We start from the raw sequence: 21,578 nt of genomic DNA, 5'->3' as shown, positions 1-21,578 counted from the left end.
GATCTTTCTTCTTAACCAAACTCCTGCTGTTGGTCAACAAATTGAACTTTATGTTGGATTTAATCTTTCTTTTCTTCTCTGCTTCTAGTTTCTCATTATTTTCCCTCAACTAAATACAATTCACTGTAAGAGCGAGAAATCATAAAGGGGAAGCAATGGTCTAGTGGTATTTTCGCTTGGCTATTAGTCTAGAAAGTCAGCTAATGTCTGGGGACCTGGGTTCGAATCCCGCCACGGCAGCTGGTGGAATTTGAATTCAATAAAAAAAATCTGGAATTAAGAATCTACTGATGACCATGAAACCATTGTCGATTGTCAGAAAAATTCATCTGGTTCACTCATGCTATTTAGGGAAGGAAATCTTCCATCCTTACCTGGTCTGGCCTACATATAACTCCAGAGCCACAGAAATGTGGTTGACCCTCTGTAATGACTTAGCAAGTCATTCAGTTTCATGAGCAACTAGGGATGGTTGACCCAGCCAATGATGCCCATGTCCCATGAACAAACAACAAAGAAAATTACAGCACAAGAACAGGCCCTTCGGCCCTCCAAGCCTGCACTGAACATACTGCCCGACTGAATTAAAACCCTCCATCCTTCCAAGGACCATATCCCTCTATTCCATCCTATTCATTTATTTGTCCCGACACCCCTTAAAAGTCACTAACTCCCTGACGGTGAGTTCCAGACACCCACCACCCTCTGTGTAAAAAAACTTGAACAACAAATGAATAAAAAAGAAATTTGACTGCAAAACCTTTAGAACCTCTTTATCTTTTATCTTTGAACTCAAATGATGATAAATAGCACTGCATGCATTAATAGTACTGTATATTTCTCTCTTCTTATCTCATTTACGTAGTCTTTGCTCCTCTGTACACAGAAGCGCGTCATTCACTTTGAAAATCAGAGTATCATAGAATCCCTACAGTGCAGAAGGAGGCCATTCGGCCCATTGAGTCTGCACTGACAACAATCCCATCCAGGCCCTATCCTAATAACCTCTCATATTTACCCTGTTAATCCTCCAACACCAGGGTCAGTTTAACATGGTTAATCCAGCTAACCTGCACATCTTTGGCGTGTGGGGAGAAACTGGAGCACCCGGAGAAAACTCATGCAGACATGGGGAGAATGTGCAAATTCCACACAAACGGTGACTCAAGGCCAGAACGGAACTCGAGTCTCTGACACCGTGAGGCAGCGGTGCTAACCACTATGCCACGTCTTGCCAGTTTAAGTGCCTTTTTTTAATGCACCAGCCTTTCTATATAGGTTGTCACCGGGGGCAACTTGGCACTGCCCACCAGGCATTAGGGAAGGGATGAGGCCTAGGGGGCAGTGCCAAGGGTGAGGGGCCTAGGGGACATGGCCTATTCTGAGTGGGGATTAGGGAGTAATCAGTGGGGGTGGGGGGGGGGGGGTCCCGCTGCCACTCTGCATGGGGATCAGTCAGGACTGGAGGGGAGCCAGCGTTCGGGGTGCGCTGGAGGGGAGGGGAGGGGTGGTCTGCCATGGGATGGTCTGCCTCCCCTGGGGGTCTGCCTCCCATGGGAAGGGTCTGTCAGAGTAAGGGGGGACTGTCACTGCTGGGGGGAGGGCTGGAAATCAGGGTGCTCTGAGAAGGGAGGGGGTGTTGGGCTGGCCCGGGAGTGGGGGCTGCGGTTGGGCAGTGTGGGTGTCAGCAGGGGTAGCACTGAGGGGGTCCCGGGCTGGCCGGTGATCGAGCTGGCCAGCTAACTGCAGGCTGGCAGTGCAGGGCCATTGTGCGTGGGCAGAGTCCCTGAACTGTCAGAATCCGGAGTGAATAGGCCCCACATCCCCAGTTTTAAATAATATCCACGATTGTGACTTCTGCATTGCACAGAGTGGGGAGATCCGAGTCTGAACTCCCACTGAGAAAAAACAATTATTATGTACACCATTTTTCCCACCAATTCAGCACTTAGAACTCTTCGAGGGAGAATCGCTCCCTCTATGTGTCATTCAGGAAACTGAAGATATCCAAGAAGTTGAAGAAGAAAATGACCCAGGAGCAGGTTTCTTTGGCGAAGTCACAGCGTCAGATGGAAGCTACTGAGGTGCAGATATTATGACCTACAACAAAACTTCAAGTTAGACACTGGAGGAGGAGTTTCAATTCTATCAAACCCGTAAAACCAGATATACTTCAACTGTTGACCATGAGACTCCGGGATCCGAGAAGCATTAAACTGAAAGTGAACGTCAAGGGGCAATGGTTCGATTATCTCGTGTTGGAGATGGTCACTGCCTGGCACCAGTGTTGGGGGAAATGTAGGATAATGGAAATAGTGTTCAATCAGTCAGAGAGGGGAGTGGGGGAGGTGTAGTACAAAGGTTAAGGCTGAATATGTAAATATATAGTCTGCATCATCAGTGATGTAGGATTGCATGAGAACGGAGCATGGAGAGAGAGAAAGAACTCAATGTAAAGACAAGTGTGAGAAGGGAGATGGTCAGTGCAGGACTGAGGGTGTTGTATCTATATGCGTGCAATATACAGAACAAAGTAAATGAGCTTGTTGCACATATTGATGTTGTGGTCATCACAGAAATATGACTGCAAAAGAATCAGGGCGGGGATCTAAAAATCCAAGGATATGTGCCCTATTGGAAGGACGGGCAGATGGGCAAAGGTGGGGGGAGGTTGCATTGTTACTAAGAAATGAAGTTAAATCGATAGCAAGAAGGTTCAGAAGGCATAGGAGGGTAGAGTTGAGGAATCGTAAAGGTAAGAAGACCCTGATGGGAGTTATGTACAGGTTCTCTAGTGATAGTCAGGATGTGGGGAAGAAAATAAATCAGGAAATAAAAAAGGCACACAAAAAAGGCAATACTACAATAATTATGGGGGACTTCAATGTGCAGGTGGACTGAAAAATCAGGTAGATAGTGGATCCCAAAAAAAGGAATTTGTGGAATATCTAAGAGATAGTTTTTTGGAGCAGCTTGTGACAGAACCTACTAAGGGACAGGCAATCCTGGATTTGGCAATGTGTAATGAGGCAAGCTTGATTAGGGAACTTAAAGTGAAGGATCCCTTAGGGAATAGTGACCATAATATGATAGAATTTATGCTGCAGTTTGAGAGGGAGAAGCTGGAATCAGATGTGACAGTATTACAATTAAATAAAGGTAACTACAAAGACATCAGGGAGGAGCTGGCCTGAGTTAATTGGAACGGGAGCCTAGCAGGAAAGATTGTGGAACAGCAATGGCAGGAGTTTTTGGGGGTTATTTGGGAGGCACAACAGAAATTCATCCCAAGGAGGAGGAAACATGCTAAGGGGAGGACGAGGCATCCATGGCTGACAAGGGAAGTCAAGGATCGATAATAGCAAAAGAAAAGGCATACAAAGTGGCGAGGATTACTGGGAAGCCAGAGGACTGGGAAACCTTTAAAAGCAAGCAGAGGACAACTAAAAAAGCAATAAGTGGGGAGAAGATGAAATATAAGTGTAAGCTAGCCAGTAATATAAAAGAAGATAGGAAGAGTTTCTTTTATGTAAAAGATAAGAGAGAGGCAAAACTAACTATTGGACCACTGGAAAATAAGGCTGGATAAGTAATAATAGGAAATAAAGCAATGGCAGAGGAACTGAATAGTTACTTTCCATCAGTCTTTACAGTGGAAGACACCAGAGGGGTGCCAGAGCTCCAGGAGAGTCGGGGGCACAGGTGAGTGCAGTGGCCATCACTAAGGAGAAGGGTCTGGGGAAACTGAAAGGCTTGAAGGTGGGTAAATGAAGGTGGACCTGATGGAATACACCCTAGGGTTCTAAAAGAGTTGGCTGAGGAAATTGTGGAAACATTGGTGGTGATCTTTCAGCAATCACTGGAGGTAGGGAGAGTCCCAGAGGACTGGAGAGTAGCTAATGTAACACTGCTGTTTAAGAAGAGAGGGAGGCAGCAGATGGGAAATTATAGAGCGGTTAGCCTGACTTTTGTCATTGGCAAAAATTTTTGAGTCCATTATTGAAGATGAGATCGTAGTGTACTTGGAAGTGCATAACAAAATAGGACTGAGTCAGCACAGCTTCATCAAGGGGAAGTCATGTTCTTTGAGGAAATATCAAAAAAGTTAGATAAAGGAGAGCCAGTGGATGTGATCTATTTAGAATTCTAAAAGGCTTCTGACAAGGTGCCACACAGGAGACTGTTAAAAAAGTTAAGTGCCCATTGTGTTTAAGGATAAGACTCTGAGATAGAGGATTGGCTGACTGGCAGAAGGCAGAGAGTGGGGATAAAAGGGTCTTTTTCAGGATGGCAGCTGGTGACTAGTTGTCGGTGCTAGAACCACAACTTTTGACAATATACATTAACAATTTGGAGGAAGGAACTGAAGGCACTGTTGTTAAATTTTCAGATGATACAAAGATATGTAGAGGCCCAGATAGTAGTGAGGGAGCAGGGAGGCTGCAGAAGGACTTGGACAAGTTAGTAGAGTGGGCAAAAAAGTGGCAGATGGAATACAATGTGGAAAAGTGTGAGGTTATGCACTTTGGAAGGAGGAGTGGAGGTGTACATAGAACATAGAACATAGAACACTACAGCACAAACAGGCCCTTCGGCCCACAAGTTGCGCCGACCACATCACCTACCAACCTACAGACCTATCTATAACCCTCAATCTCATTAAACCCCATATACTCATCCAGAAGTCTTTTAAAAGACCCCAGCGAGTTCGCCTCCACCACCACTGACGGCAGCCGATTCCATTCACTCACCACCCTCTGAGTGAAAAACTTACCCCTAACATCACTTCTGAACCTCCCTCCCCGCACCTTAAATCTGTGTCCTCTCGTAGCGACCATTTCAAACCGGGGAAATAGCCTCTGAGAGTCCACCCTATCTATTCCTCTCAACATTTTGTAAACTTCTATCAGGTCGCCTCTCAACCTTCGTCTCTCCAGGGAAAAGAGTCCCAGCTCCCTCAACCTAACTTCATAAGGCATGCCTCCCAGTCCAGGCAACATCCTTGTAAATCTCCTCTGCACCCTTTCAATAGCTTCTACATCTTTCCTATAGTGAGGCGACCAGAACTGCGCACAATACTCCAAATGAGGCCTGACAAGGGTCTTATAAAGTTCCAGCATTACCTCCTGACTCCTAAACTCAATCCCTCGATTAATGAAGGCCAGTACACCATACGCCTTCTTGACCACCTCCTCCACCTGCGAGGCCGATTTAAGAGTCCTGTGGACCCGGACCCCAAGATCCTTCTGCTCCTCAACACTACTCAGACTTCTGCCCTTAATAGTGTACTCGTTCATCCCGTTGGTTCTGCCAAAATGGACGACAACACATTTATCCGCGTTGAAGTCCATCTGCCACTTCTCCGCCCAGTCCTGCATCCTATCTATGTCCTGCTGCAACTTTTGACATCCTTCCAGATCATCCACAACACCACCGACCTTCGTGTCATCAGCGAACTTACTTACCCATCCCTCCACTTCCTCATCCAGGTCATTTATGAAAATGACAAACAACAAGGGTCCCAGAACAGATCCTTGAGGCACTCCGCTGGTGACTGACCTCCATTCAGAAAATAGATGGGCAATAAACGCTGGCTAGACAGCGATGCCCATGTCCCACAAATGAATATAAAAAAAAACCTCTCTACTGCTCTCCCTTCCTCTAAGATGCTCGCGACAAACTGATTCCTTGAGCAGGCTTTTGTTTGCCAATCTGAAATCATCTCCTTTCCATGTGCGCTGTCAGTTTCTGTTTGATTATACTCTTGTGAATAATACCACAAGCAAGGAGCTACAGTATAAAGAGTTGCGCACGGTTTATACCACAGGAACTGGTCATTCAACCTATCTAGTCTTTGCTCCATCTGTTCCACCTCCCTCAGCATTCCACCCTCAAACCCTTCACTGCTGTTGCTCTGTAACAACGGGGCATCGGGAATGATGACACGTCGATATATTTATGCATAATAAATTGTCTCACCCCCTCAGTGCTGTTCAGATGCCTTCCATAGTGCGTACATAAAATGTTTTTTCATAAGATGACTGAGAGAAAGTTTGAAATTCTTGGCTTTCAGAGAGAGAGAAAAAAAAAACAAGGATCCCAGTGGAAATCTGGGAAGGTTGATTGATGTGTTGCATATGCCTTCCTGTGATCTAAGCTGACAATGCCGCCTGGGATTAGAGCTGATGAGAATGATATAAATTGGAATGAGAGGTGTTGTTGCTGAGGAAGTGAGGAGCTTGCCACTTCATATTAAGTTCAGCGAAGGTTGATTAAAGTAGGTACTGTATGAAGCTCCCCCCGCGCAGATATTGAAGGGAAATGCTACTTAATCATCGGAAATATTTGACGTCTCTAATTTGGCTGCTCTTCACTCACTTCTGCTTTTCACGTTGCTAACTTCCTTACACGGAAGAATCTTGGGCAAACTGTGATGGCCAGGATGTAACAAGATGGTTGAGGCTGGGCGTCCCTCCGAGCATATATACACTCACTTCATCTGCTTGGGTCAAATCACACTAGCCAATTCTTCTTCTGATAAAGGCTTCATTGCGAATTCATGAAGGAACTTGATCTGGTTTTGGGTTCAAACAATGGCATTTCCTTCAACTTCCAGCCCGCACCAGGATTTTTTTTATTCATTCATTGATGGCTGGACCCAACATCTGTTGCCCCATCCTCGGGGGCATTTAATAGTCAAAAATGTTGCTCTGGCTCTGGAGTTACATGTAGGCCAGACTGGGTAAGGACGGCAGATTTCCTTCCCTAAAGGACGTTAGTGAACCAGATGGGTTTTTCCAACAATTGACAATGGTTTCATGATCATCCGCAGATTCTTAATTCCAAATATTTTTTATTAAATCCAAATTCTACCAATTGCCATGGCAGGATTGGAATCTGGGTCCCCAGAATATAGGCTGAGTTTCTAGATTAATAACCAAAAGAGAAAATGCTGGAAAATCTCAGCTGGTCTGGCAGCATCTGTAAGGAGAGAAAAGAGCTGACACTTCGAGTCTAGATGACCCTTTGTCAAAACTGAAAGGCATTGAAAATGGGAGATATTTATACTGCAGGGGGAGGGAATGGAAGATGAGTCATAGCCACAAAAACAAGGGGGAAGGGCTGCTAATGGCAGTCCATAAAGAGAATAAAGTACGTAAATGGCCAGACAGCAGAGAAGCTGAAATCAGAGGGTAAGCTGTGACAGATGAAGATGGATTAATAGCCTGCTGATAATACCACTAGCCCATCACCTCCCCTGAAATTATCCATGCTAAATTTTTATTGGATCCAAATTTCACCACCTGCTTTGGTGAGTTTTGAACACAGGTCCCCAGAGCATTCCCCTGGATTACTAGCCCAGCGATAATACGCCACTGCAACCACCTGGGTTGGAGTTTGCACATTCTCCCCATGTCGGCATGGGTTTCCTCTGGGTGCTCCGGTTTCCTCCCACACTCCAAAAATGCATGATTGGCCATGCGAAATTGCCCCTTAGTGTCAGGGCGATTGGCAGGGTAAATATGTGGGGTTACAGGGATAGGGCCTGGGTGGGATTGTGGTTGGTGCAGACTTGATGGGCCAAAATGGCCTCCTTCTGCACTGTATGATTCTTGATCCTATGATTAAATGGGGTGATGCAATTTTCTCCAATGCGCAATGGTCAAGAGCTGAATAGATAGGATAAAAATCTATGTGATGTTTATATTTTAATTGAATGGTTGGTTTTCTTCCTTAAGGACTGGCCCATTCATGGACATCTGTGAGCGAGTTCATCATTATATTTGTGATGGGCTGCTGGTAGAAATTTTGGTTCATCACCTCAGTTGGACACGGGGGGAAAATTGCCGAGGCACTGTGCCACAGTGTGGTGTCAAGCAAAAAAATTAAATAACATTTACCCTAAAAGGCCCAATCGGAAATTGAGTGCAGCCTTAAATGGCCTCCGTTTTCCTTAACACTGTTGGATTTACAAAGAGCAAAGAACAAAACAGCCCGGGAAACAGGCCCTTCGGCCCAACGAGCCCGCACCGCCATTTTATCATTATGAGTCCCCTCTCCACCCATGACCCTTGTCAATGCTTATGGCATTCCACTTTGAAGGAAGGCTAATTTAGGGACAATTTGGGGGTGACAGGGTGGTAATGTCATGGGACAAGTAATCCAGAGGCCCAGGCTAATGTACAGTAAAAGCAAATCTATGAAGATGTCGGAATCTGAAACAAAAAACAGAAAATGCTGGAAAATGTCAGCAGGCCTGATAGCAACTATGAGAAAGAGCCAATGTTTCGATCTGGATGACCCTTCGTCAGAGCTGAAGACAATAGCAAATAGGGCAAGATTTATACTATTAAGGTGGTTATCGTGTTTCCTTCGGGTGCTCTGGTTTTCTCCCACAATCCAAATATTGGTGGGCTGGGTTGATTGGCCATGATAAATTGACCCTTAGCGTTAGGGTGATTTGAAGCATAAATCTGTGGGGTTATGGGGATAGAGCCTCGGCGGGACTGTTGTTGGTGCAGGCCCATTGTTGGTGCAGGCCCATTGGGCCGAATGGCCAGCTTCTGTGTAACTGCTTGAAATTGTCACTTCTGATGGAACATTCTGGAACTAATGTGGGAGGAATGGGAAGTAGCTGCCTCCTGCTCTGGCAGCAACTGGCCGCTGAGATACATGAGAACCATAGGATGATTTATAGACATTTTGTCCATATTTTACAGCTCAGAAGCGTAGAATCATTCGACATAGAGGCACACAGTGCAGAAGCGGCCTTTCAGCCCATCAAATCTGCAATAACACATTAGAAACACCTGAACTCCCACCTAATCCCATTTACCAGCACTTGGCCCATAGCCCTGAATATTATGATATGCCATGTCCTCATCCAGGTTCTTTTTAAAGTGTATGAGGCAACCCGCCTCTACCACCCTCTCAGGCAGCGCATTCCAGACTGTCACCACCTTCAAGGTAGAAAAGATTTTCCTCACACTCCCCCTAAAAGGCTTGCTCTTCACCTCAAACCTGCGTCCTCTCGTAACTGACCCTTCAACTAAGGGGAACGGCTGCTCCTTATCTACTCCGTCCATAGGACATAGAACATAGAACATTACAGCGCAGAACAGGCCCTTCGGCCCACGATGTTGCGCCAACCAGTTAAAAAACAATGACCCTCTAACCTAAACCAATCCCTTTTCATCCATAAACCTATCCACGGATCTCTTAAACGCCCCCAAACTAGGCGCATTTACAACTGCATGTCCCTTATAATCTTGAACACCTCAATCAGGTCACCCCTCAGTCTTTGCTCCAGTAAAAACCAGCCAAGCCTATCAAACTATCTTCATGACTTTCTTGAGGCAGCGGGAAGTATAGACAGAGTCAATGGATGGGAGGCTGGTTTGTGTGATGGACTGGGTTTTGTTCATGATTCTTTATAGTTTCTTGTGGTCTTGGGCAGAGCAGGAACCATGCCAAGCTGTGATACAACCAGAAAGAATGCTTTCTATTGGTGCATCTGTAGAAGTTGGTGAGAGTTGCCTCTGCAACCTCTCTTCATATCTTAAATATTTCAACCCAGGCAGCACCCTGGTGAATCATATTTTGGGTGACCTTGGCTTTATGTCTTTTCTATAGAACAAAATATCTTTCAGCATGCTTACTGTTTAGCAAACTTGGAACGTTTCCATAATTAATACACATGAAGGCACCTAGCAGCAACTCTGGAATTTTCTTGAGTGAATAACACAGGGATATTAATGTCTTTCAGGTGTCGCATTCTAGAGAGACCCCGTCTGCCTATTTCAGAGAAGACTGAAGGAGATGAAGTCCTCCCTGGTCTTCCAGCCAACATTAATCCTTCAAGCAAGATCGTTAACAAAGATTAGTTATCTCATTATTTCACTGATGTTTGCTGGACTTCACACTGTGCACTGTTGTCGTTTCTATATTACAAAGGAAACAACGCTTCCACATTACTTAATTAGCTGCAAATCAATCTGGGGCATCCTGAGGCCAAGAAAAGGACGAGAGAAACCTGGATTCTTCTTTTCTTTTATATCATAGAATCACAGAATCATAGATTCACAGAATCATAAAATAACAGAATCACAGAATCATAGAGTCACAGAATCATAGAATCACAGAATCATAGAATCACAGAATCAGAGAGTCACAGAATCATAGAGTCACAGAATCATAGAATCACAGAATCATAGAATCACAGAATCAGAGAGTCACAGAATCATAGAATCACAGAATCATAAAGTCACAGAATCATAGAGTCACAGAATCATAGATTCACAGAATCATAGTCACAGAATCATAGAATCACAGAATCATAGAGTCACAGAATCACAGAATCATAGAGTCACAGAATCATAGAATCACAGAATCATAAAGTCACAGAATCATAGAGTCACAGAATCATAGTCACAGAATCATAGAATCACAGAATCATTGAGTCACAGAGTCATAGAATCACAGAAACATAGAATCACAGGATCTGGTCACCCTATTTTAGAAAGGATATTATTAAACTAGAAAGAGTGCAGGAAAGATTTACTAGGATGCTATGAGGATTTGATGGATTGAGTTATAAGGAGAGGCTGGATAGACTGGGACTTTTTTCTCTGGAGTGTAGGAGGCTGAGGGGTGATCTTATAGATGTCTATAAAATAATGAGGGGCATAGATTAGCTAGATAGTCAATATCTTTTCACAAAGGTAGGGCAGTCTAAAACTAGAGGGCATAGGTTTAAGATGAGAGGGGAGAGATATAAAAGGGTCTCGAGGGGCAATTCTTTCACCCAGAGGGTGGTGAGTGTCTGGAACAAGCTGTCTGAGATAGTAGTAGAGCCAGGTACAATCTTGCCTTTTAAAATGCGTTTAAACAGTTACATGGGTACAATGGGTATGGAGGGATATGGGCCAAACATGGGCAATTGGGATTAGCTTAATGTTAAAAAAAGGGTGACATGGATAAGTTGGGCCAAAGGACCAGTTTCCATGCTGGAAAACTTCTATGACTATACAGTGAAGAAGAGGTGCTTCAGTCCATCGGGTCTGCACTGACACGTGTTAAACACCTGATATCCCAGCTAATCCCATTTACCAGCCCTTGGTCCATAGCCCTGAATGTTATGACGTGCCAAGTGCTCATCCAGGTACTTTTTAAAGGATGTGCGGCAACTCGCCCCTACCACTCTCCCAGGCAGCACGTTCCAAACCGTCATCGCCCTCTGGTTGAAAAGGTTTTCCTCACACCTCCCCGAAACCTCCTATCCCTCATCTTGAACTTGTGCTTCCGAGTGACTGACCATTCAACGTAGGGGAACAAATGCTCTTTCTCCACTCTGTCCATGTCCAGGTAATGTTAGAATAACATTGGTTGAAAGCTCTGTGGGTGCACCCAGCTCACCCAGGACAACCAAACTCCGGAACATCTCGATACGAGCAAGTGGATTCAAGTGATTCAGGCATTGGGCAGTTGAAAATTTGCTGCCTCCTATCATTTTCTACAGAGCACCATTTATCCTCCGTTAAAGCAATGGTCTTCAAATTTCAAAGGCAAGTATCTCAATATCTCCCCTGCCCCTTCCTTCTCATTTTACTTGCATCACATTCTTTATAGTCGTGTGGCCCGATCAAACTCACTCAGATCGGAGCAATCTATGGCATTGATTTTTTATGGGGGAAGAGAATGTCAAATGGTTTAATTTGCATATTTACTCCCGCTTTCACTTCAGCGATTTATGGGCTTGCTCGAATTATACTTAATCGATTGGTGAACAAGCTCCTGCTGGATGGGTCATCTTTACAGTGTGTGTAACACTCGGCAGCTGAGAAAGACCCCATTGCTGCTTCAATTGTATTCATTACTGTTGCTACTTTGGGCAGGATCTTCCCTGGATTGGACAAAGGCTGATGGCAAATGGGCAAAGCAGTGTTGGAGCCATTGGCATCAATGGCGTCTTTTTCCGTCATAGCATTCAGGACTTTGGCTCAGAAATCCCAAGGGCTTCCATGATGTTGGGCGCCGCACCTGCGCAAGGATATTTTGGCCCTGGAGGGAGTGCAGAGGAGGTTTACTAGGCTGATACCGGAGTTGAGGGGATTGAGCTATGAGGAGAGGCTGAATAAACTAGGCTTGTACTCGTTAGAGTTTAGAAGAATGAGGGGAGATCTCATTGAGACGTATAAGATGATGAATGGGATGGATAGGATAGAGGTGGAGAGACTCTTCCCGCTCAAAAAAGACAGTAGGACTAGGGGGCACAGCCTCAAGATAAAGGGGAGGCGGTTTAGAACGGAGTTGAGGAAGAACTTCTTCACTCAAAGGGTGGTGAATCTCTGGAATTCTCTGCCCGTTGAAGTGGTGGAGGCTGCCTCGCTAAATATTTTTAAGACGCGGGTTGATGGGTTCTTGATAAGAGAGGGGATTAAGGGTTATGGGGAGAGGGCGGGAAAGTGGAACTGAGCTACAACAGATCAGCCATGATCTTATTGAATGGCGGGGCAGGCTCGAAGGGCTAGATGGCCTACTCCTGCTCCTATTTCTTATGTTCTTATTTCTTATGTTCTTATGTTGCCAGCAGCTTCCTTTGTCAAAGGTCAGAATGCCATTTTCTAAAGGCTGCTCCAATATTTACTGTGCCCACCCCAACCCAACCCCGGCATCTCCACACCAGAGCACAATAGTTCATCATCAAACAACTTCCCACTGCTGACACTTCCCGGGCACTACCCTGGCAGTGGGCAGTGTCAGGGGCAGGAGGCAGTGCCGGGAGCAATGCCAGGGCAGTGCCTCGGTTGTGCTGGGGGAGCAGTGCCAAGGGTCAGCGCCATGGTCGTGCTCAATTATTCATGAAGGTCTCGTCTTCTCAACCGGGGTGTGGTGACCCTCAGATTAAAATCACCACCAGTCAGCTCTCCCCCTTAAAGAGGAAAGCAGTCTATGGCTATCTGGGACTATGGTGACTTTACCTAGCGCCCGGATATCAGTCTCCCCTTCCCCAAGCGATATACACACCTGATCTCCTCTGGGATGTCTGCTGGCCTGGTGCACACCTTGGGAGAACATTTGCGTTTTACAATAGTCTGTCTTAACACTGACGTGAATGGACTTTCTTACGGGGAATGATTTAAGCATGGAGTCCTGATAATGAGACGCTAATATATGGGAATTATGTTCCCGATATTGACTGTCGAGGTATCATGGGAGAGTGAGGGGGGGCAGTATTGAGGTGAGGGGGCAATTGCTTTCCACTTTAACATCATCCCAAACTGTGATTCCGACATCTCACAAGACTCTTTTCCTCCCATCACCAAACCTGCCCAATGGAAACCGGAGGGGAAAATGGCAGCCTTTGTGTGCGAGTGTGAAATGGGGGAGAACACACCAGCAGCCTGTTTTACACAGAGACGTCCCTGTGATAGCCCTGGGAGGCCAGCGGAGACAGAGACTGGATGGCAAAGGGCTGTGAGTGGGGAAGGCACTGTCCCAACAATCTCATCAGAGGGCTATCCCTTCAGCTTCCTGAATTCGGAATCTGTTCTTCCCACATACCCCATTCTCCTTTTCAAAGTTATTGTTTCATGGGATCCAGACGTCGCTGGCTAGGCCTGCATTTATTATCCATTAGGCTCCGTGCCGGGACCTACACAACTTACAGTTTATATCAATGATTCAGACGGACAGTATGAATGCTTGGCCTCTAACTTTACTGATGACACAAAGGTAGGGAGGAGAGTAAGTTGTGAAGAGGACATAAGCGCCGGAAATCTCTGACCTGCGATTGAGGCTGGGATTCTCCAGTCCCGCTGCACTGAATGGAGTTTTGGCTGAGCGCCACATTCTCCATTCTCGCTGGCAGTGAGGGTGGGAACAAACGAGATTGGAGAATACCACCCTTGGAGTCTGCAAAGAGACATAAATTGGCTAACTGTGTGGGGATAAAATAGAGTGTGATGTGGGAAAATGTGAATCTATGCACTTTAGCAGGAAGAATAGAAAAGCTGTATACTGTAAGACCATAGAACATAACAGCAGAATTAAAGTTGAATTTATTTATTAGTCACAAGTTGGCTTATGTTAACACTGAAATGAAGTTAATCTGAGAAACCCCCCCTAGCCGCTACACTCTGGCGCCAGTTCGGGTACACTGAGGGAGAAATTAGCATGGCCAATGAACCTAACCAACACACCTTGGGAGGAAACCGAAGCGCATGGAGGAAATCCACGCAGACATGGGGAGAACGGGCAGACTTCACATAGGCAGTGACCCAAGCTGGGAATCGAACCCGGATCCCTGGCATCGGGAAGCAGCAGTGAGCGCCCGGAGGAAAACCCATGAAGACAAATCTCCAGTACTATTGCCGGAACGTTCATGCAGGCCAGGCCCTGGCAGTAACTGGTGCCTCCAGCCACTTCTTGATATCATATTGAGTTAATCACATGGGCTGAAGACTGATAGCTGTGAGGCTGCGGGCACCTGGAGGAGGCCGGGATGCTCTGTCCATTCAGTACTTCTGTCTGAAGCCAGTTCCAAGTTCTTCGGCCTCGTTCCTGCACTGAAATACTGGGCTCCCCCATCATCGAGGAAGCAGCAATTAATAAAACAGTTTTAATAGCTGGCGTGATCAGCTGAGTGAACAATCTCTCTTGCATAGCGGGGAAAAGCAAACAGCTGTCTAATTACGCAGCTGACATAAGGGAACGAGATTTGTTCGTCTGATGGAAGTAAATTAAATTGAATGGGTTTGAAAAAAAGGCCTACTGCTGAGGCGGAATAAACATATGGCAGTCAACTTTCTGTCACTGAATTATTCACCGTCTGCAACCAGGTGTATGGGAATCTGAATGAAAAGTACGTTATTGTCGTCGCAAGCTTTCTGAGGAAAGCTATTTGCAAGGTTGGCACCCTTCCATCTGCAAAGGATGATGGGAAGGCAGCCTCAGAACTTTGCAGGGCAATATCAGGGATCATGTCTTTTATATTTTAATTTATGCGCCCATTCATATTTTGTTTGATTTCCGTATAATACATGCATGGGGTGACACGGTGACACAGTGGTTAGCACTGCTGCTTCACAGCGTCAAGAATCTGGATTTGACTCCTGGCCTAGGTCACTGTCTGTGTGGAGTTTGCACATTCTCCCCGTATCTGCGTGGGTTTTCTCCGGGTGCTCCGGTTTCCTCCCACAGTCTGAAAGTTAGGTGCATTGACCCAAACTGGCGCTGGAGTTTGGCAACTTGGGGAATTTCGCAGTAACTTCATTGCCGTGTTAATGTAAGTCTACTCGTGACAAATGAATAAACTTTAAAGAGTTACATAGAGCAAGCCCAGAGAGCCAGGCCTCACCAGAGGGAAGAAAAGGGTTAACACTCGCTATCAACTTCTAACAATAGAAACACGCAGGAGATCTTTCCGAATTATCACGACAATGGGAGGACTGACATTGAGACAGCTGGGTTCCATATAGTCTAGGGACATCTGGAAAACAAGATCACCTAACAGAGGGGGAGTAATTAATACATCGTTGCAGATCAGTTGGGCAAATACAATGCTTTGTCATTATAGTCAGGTAAACGGGAGATGTCTGGAAAAATGATTAGCAGGGATGTTTTGAACAATGTTTTTGCATGATGAGATTAGAAGAATCAATTTGTATCCAACTCGAGGAGTTAGCATGATAATGTAAAACTTTGCGACATGGAGAAGTATAACAGTCTGTCTGAATCTATGATGACGTGGAGATGCTGGCCTTGGACTGGGGTAAACACAGTAAGAAGTCTCACAACACCAGGTTTAAATCCAACCAGTTTGGATTGTGGGATTACCATCAAATAAACTGGTTGGACTTAAGCCTGGTGCTGTGAGACTTCTTACTGTGAATCTATGATGGGCAGAGAGAACTCGCAGGCATCCTGGGATTTCAGGCCCCATGCATGTGGAATAAAAACTTTTCTTGAAGTTTGACACAATCTCCAAGGCTCAACTCATTTTATTTCCCTCCTATAGCAGCATCTATGTGTGTGTCATCTGCAAGTATTCACCGGGGCTCCTTAGACATCATCTTCTAAACCGACAATCACCGCCTTCTGGAAGACAAAGACAGCTGACGCATGGGAACACCACCATCTGGAGGTTCCCCTCCAAGTCTTAAGTTTCTTAAAGTTTCCTTAAGATTTATTTATTATTGTCACAAGTAGGCTTACAGTAACACTGCAATGAAGTTACTGTGAGAATCCCCTAGTCAACACACTCTGGCACCCGTTAGGGTACACTGAGGGAGAATTTTACATGGCCAATGCACCTAACCAGCACGTCTTTCAATCTGAGGGGAAACCTATGTAATATGAGTTTAAAAGATTTTTTAAAGTTTATTTATTAGTGTCACAAGTAGCCAACCTTGGAAAAATAGCCAGTACAATTATGGACCTCATGCATCCTGGACATTCTCTCTTCCATCTTTTCCACTGGAGAAAAGATGCAAAAGGTTGAGATCATGTACCAACCAACTCAAGAGCAGCTTCTTCCCTGCTGCTGTCAGACTTTTGAATGGACCTACCTTGCATTAAGCTGATCTTTCTCTACACCCTAGCTATGACTGGAACATTATATTCTATATTCTCTCCATTCTTCTCTGTGAAGAGAAACAGGAACATCCAGAGAAAACCCACGCAGACACGGGGAGACTGCAGACTCCACGCAGACAGTGACTCAAACGGGGAATTGAACACAGGTCCCTGGCACTATGAGACAGTGGTGCTAACTACTATGTCACCGTGCCAGCCATCGCCATCCTGACTTGGAAATATATTGCCATTCCTTCACTGTCACTGAATCAACATCCTCAAAGATTGGAGAGTGCAGAATGTAGTGTTACAGTCATGATTTAATTTGATTTATTATTGTCATATGTATTGGGATACAGTGAAAAGTATTGTTTCTTGTACACTGTATAGACAAAGCAAACCATTCATAGAATACATAGGGGAGAAGGTAACGGGAGGGTGCAGAATACATTGTTACAGTCATTGCTGTTGTTTGTCCATCGTCATCGATGAGGACCCCAATACCATTAGTCATTTTGAGGCTGGATGTGGTATGTCTGAAGATGACTGATCAGGCCAATTCAGGCACGGAATGCCCTGGCACATATTGGACAGATTTGTGTAGGCACTGTAGTTGTTGCGCTGGTGGCCCTGGACTTGTGCAGCTCACGCTTAAGTTGTGCTTCAGCAATACACCTTGCTTTGTAAGCTTGACAGCCTTTGTGGATGAGGCAGCGCCAGGTAGGGCGGTTTTGTGCCAGCGTTTCCCAGATGGTTGTATCTATGTCAAGTGACTTCAGGGAGGCCTTGAGTGAGTCTTTGTAACGTTTCTTCTGCCCTCCATATGAACGTCTTCCGGCAGAGAGTTCCCCAAAAAGGAGTTGCTTGGATATGCGCTCGTCTGATATACGGATGACATGACCTGCCCACCTAGTCTGCGGTCTCATCAGCAGTGTGTGGACTGATGGTAGACTTGCTCTAGAGAGAACTTCAGTGTCTGGTACTTTGTCTTGCCATCGGATGCGTAATATTCTGCGAAGACAAGTCATGTGGAAATGATTGAGCTGTCTTCCATGCCTTGGATACACAGTCCATGTTTCACAGGCATACAGAAGGGTAGTGAGTACCATGGCACTGTAGACCTTCAGTTTTGTTGCTGGGCTGATTCTTCGACATTCCCATACAGTGGAGCGCAGTCTACCGCAAGCAGAACTTGCCTTTGCTATTCTGCAGTTAACTTCTGTATCAGTAGTCACTGTTTGGGAGAGGGTGCTGCCAAGATAAGTGAACTGGTCCACTGCCTGTAGTTTCTGCCCTTTGATTGTGATTATGGGTGCTATGTACGGTGCATGAGGAGCAGGCTGGTGCATGACTTCAGTCTTTTTAATGTTGATGGTGAGCTCAAATTTACTAACCACAGTACTACCCAATGCTGCCCAATATCCTAACCACAAGCACCATCCATTACAGTTTTCTACAATGTAACATTGCATACTGTTGAGAATAATTTGATTGTCTCTAAAGAGCTTTGGGATATCTTGAGTAAAAGGTGCTATATAAATGAAAGCTCACCTGTCATTTGGTCCAAATGCAAGACTAACTTTGACTTCTTCTCTTTCTTGATAGTAAGACTTATATTCTTTGACTCCTCGTTGAACCAAAAATCCTGTTTGCTTTGAATGGGGAGGCGATGTCCTAGTGATATTATTGCTAGGCTATTAATCCAGAAACTCAGCTAATGTTCTGGGGACCTGGGTTCGAATCCCGCTGTGGAAGATGGTAGAATTTGAATTCAATAAAAAATATCTGGAATTGAGAATTGTCGATTATTGGCAAAACCCATCTGGTTCTCCCATTCAATGAATGTTCCTTAAGGAAGGAAATCTACAACTTTGCCTGCTCTGGCCTACATTTGACTCCAGAGCCACAACAATGCCCTCAACTCCCTTCCAAGGGCAATAAGGGATGGACAATAAATACTGGCCAGCCAGCGACGCCCGTGCCCCACGAATGAATAGAATAAAAAGAATGGTTGCACTGAGTACACATTAGTAAACTAGGCTTCTATTTATCCTTCCAGTCAGCACATTTAAGGGGTAAAGTAGTGGCAGTTTAAATTATATTTAGTCTGCTTGTTTCTAAGCTAAAGATCTAATCTTCCAGTTCTCTGTCCCTCATATCCACCCCACTTGACACTCCCCACCTGCCCCCCCCAAGGAAAAACTGTTCTATTTAATTTGTTTTCTTTTCTCCCCACTGACAACAGATTTAGCTCACAGGATCTGCTCAATCCACCTCTTGTGAAATAAATAATCTTGCAAATTACTCCAGTTAATTAGAATCCTCTAGTATTATTGTCGCTGGGAGGCAGTTTTCGAGAGCAGACAGCAGTTGCAGCCAAGGACAAATGAGTTGCTGCACAGGCAAGAACTGAACCAACATTATCTTTCATAGAATTCCTACAGTGCAGCAGGAGGCCATTGGGTCCATCGAGTCTGCACTGACTCTCCGAAAGAGCACCTTACCCAGGTCTCATCCCTTATCCCCACTTATTTACCTCGTTAATCCTCTTAACCTGCACGTCTTGGGATACTCAGAGGCAATTTAGCTGATCCACCTAACCTGCACATCTTTGGATTGTGGGAGGAAACCGGAGCATCCGGAGGAAACCCGTGCAGTCATGGGGAGAATGCACAAACTCCACTCAGACACCCACCCAAGGCCAGAAATGAACCCAGGACCCTGGTGCTGTGAGGCAACGTTGCTAACCACTGTGCCACCGTGCCACAAAAGGGAATGGATTTCAAATTTCAAAGGCAAAATTTGTTTGGCCAGGGGAGTGGGGATAATTGGATAACTCTTTCAGAGGGCTGGCACAGAGACAATGGGCCGAGTGACTTCTTTCCATTATGTAGGATTCTCTGATTATTCCATGGGACTCCATTGTATTTAATGACTAAACCTAATGATGTAAAGGCAGCAATCATCCTGAAAGAATTGGGTGGACATGTTGCGGGTTCATTTATTGAGATTAGACATGTTGGAATGTACCTACAGAGGCATAAAGCTTGAAATCACCAGCAGCAGAGCTGAGTGCTGTGCGCTCTGCAGCAAGTTGAAAATGAAACTGTAACTGGATCCTGGACACTTCTATTCCAACAACTGTGAAAGTTCAGGTGTGAATATGAAATGGGCCTTCCCAAATTTTTACTCGACGTGACCTTATACCAGTATCATTGAATGGGAAAAAATAAAATCCAGAGCTAGAAGCAATCGGAATCGTTGCACATCTCCTTCAGCGAGTGGTTATTATCGCTAGACTGTTAATCCAGAAACTCAGCTAATGTTCTGGGGACCCAGGTTTGATCCCGCCATGGCAGATGGTGAAAATTTGAATTCAATAAAAATATCTGGAATTAAGAATCTACTGATGACCATGAAACTATTCTGAAAAACCCATTTAGTTCACTAATGTCCTTTAGGGAAGGAAATCTGCCGTCTTTACCTGGTCTGGCCTACATGTGATTCCAGAGTCACAGCAACGTGGTTGAATCTCAACTGCTCTCAGGCAACTAGGGATGGGCAATAAATGCTGACTAGCTAGCAATGCCCATGACTCATGAATGAATAAAAAAATGCTGAATGGCTTAATTTATCAATCTCTACCTTTCATTTTCCCTGTCAATCAATCTTCTGCTTAAGCCTACATTGTTCTTTATTCCAATCTATCCACTTTCACAATCCATTCGGTTTATTTCTTTCCGACTTTCTTCCAAGGTGGATCCACCATTCTCTTCTAACAATATTTGTTAACAGTCTTTCCCTTCTCATGCTTTCCATGTTTTCAGAGAACTGCCATGTTCTGTTGTAGTTGTATCAAACTCTATCTTTACAATCAACATTCCTTCCTCCTTCCTGTTATATTTGTTGGACAATTTCTCCCGAATTGCTAATCTGTTCAACTCTTGTGTTCTCTCTTTGGGTTTGACCATTGCTATGTCCTCCTCAGCACCCTCAAACACCTGACAGTTTCTGACACTCTGCAGAATGCCAATATCTCCGGTTCCCTTGTGTTTTCCACCTGAACGGTAAAGTTTATTGATTAGTAAGAAGTTTCACAACACCAGGTGAAAGCCCAACAGGTTTATGTGGAATCACGAGCTCTCGGAGCAACGCTCCTTCATCAGGTGATGACCAGATAAACCTGTTGGACTTTAACCTGGTGTTGTGAGACTTCCTACTGTCTCCACGTCAGTCCAACGCCGGCATCTCCACATCTCATTTATTAGTGTCACAAGTAGGTTTACATTAACACTGCAATGAAGTTGGTATGAAAACCCCCTTGTCGCCACACTCCGGCACCTGTTCGGGTATACCGAGGGAGAATTTATAATGGCCAGTGCATCTAACCAGCATGTCTTTCGGACTGTGGGAGCAATCAGACGAAAGCCATGCAGGCACAGAGAGAGCATGCAGACTTCGCACAGACAGTGATCCAAGCCAGGAATGAACCCAGGCCCCTCACACTGTGAGACAGCAGTGCTAACCATTGTGCTGCCCCAGATAGTTAGACCATTCAATTGGATCTCTAGAGATTTCCCAACATGGGCTCGGAAAGCGCTTATTCCTGCTTCAACAGAACGGTGACTCTTGCAGTGTGTGATACAGGATGCCCTATATGAGAGCCAGGGAACAAACCCTTGAGGGTTTTCACTCTGAGATGAGCAGTTCTCTCCCTGATTATGAAACTGATCAATTTCATGGGATTTTCCTTGGCTTTTCTCGAGCTCCGTGCTATGAACTCTATTGCTTGAGACCCACTTCTGCTTTTTCACTCAACCCTTTTTACCTTTTATTCACATCTTCATGCTCCAACTCCAGTTCCTTCATTGCTTGCTTTTAAGTACTATTTCTTACTGGCCCTAATAGATCTCCTAGCTACTTCCACCTCTTTCATAGTGCCTGTTTTTTCAGCCTTGATATAATTGGGCCACTTCTCATTTCGAGTACGGTCACAAACCTTT

Source organism: Carcharhinus amblyrhynchos, chromosome 2 (genome assembly GCF_965287045.1).
Source record: "Carcharhinus amblyrhynchos chromosome 2, sCarAmb.v2.hapA, whole genome shotgun sequence".
Lineage (NCBI taxonomy): Eukaryota > Metazoa > Chordata > Chondrichthyes > Carcharhiniformes > Carcharhinidae > Carcharhinus > Carcharhinus amblyrhynchos.
The sequence above is the reverse complement of the archived record's forward strand: the minus strand, read 5'-3'. Positions refer to the sequence as shown.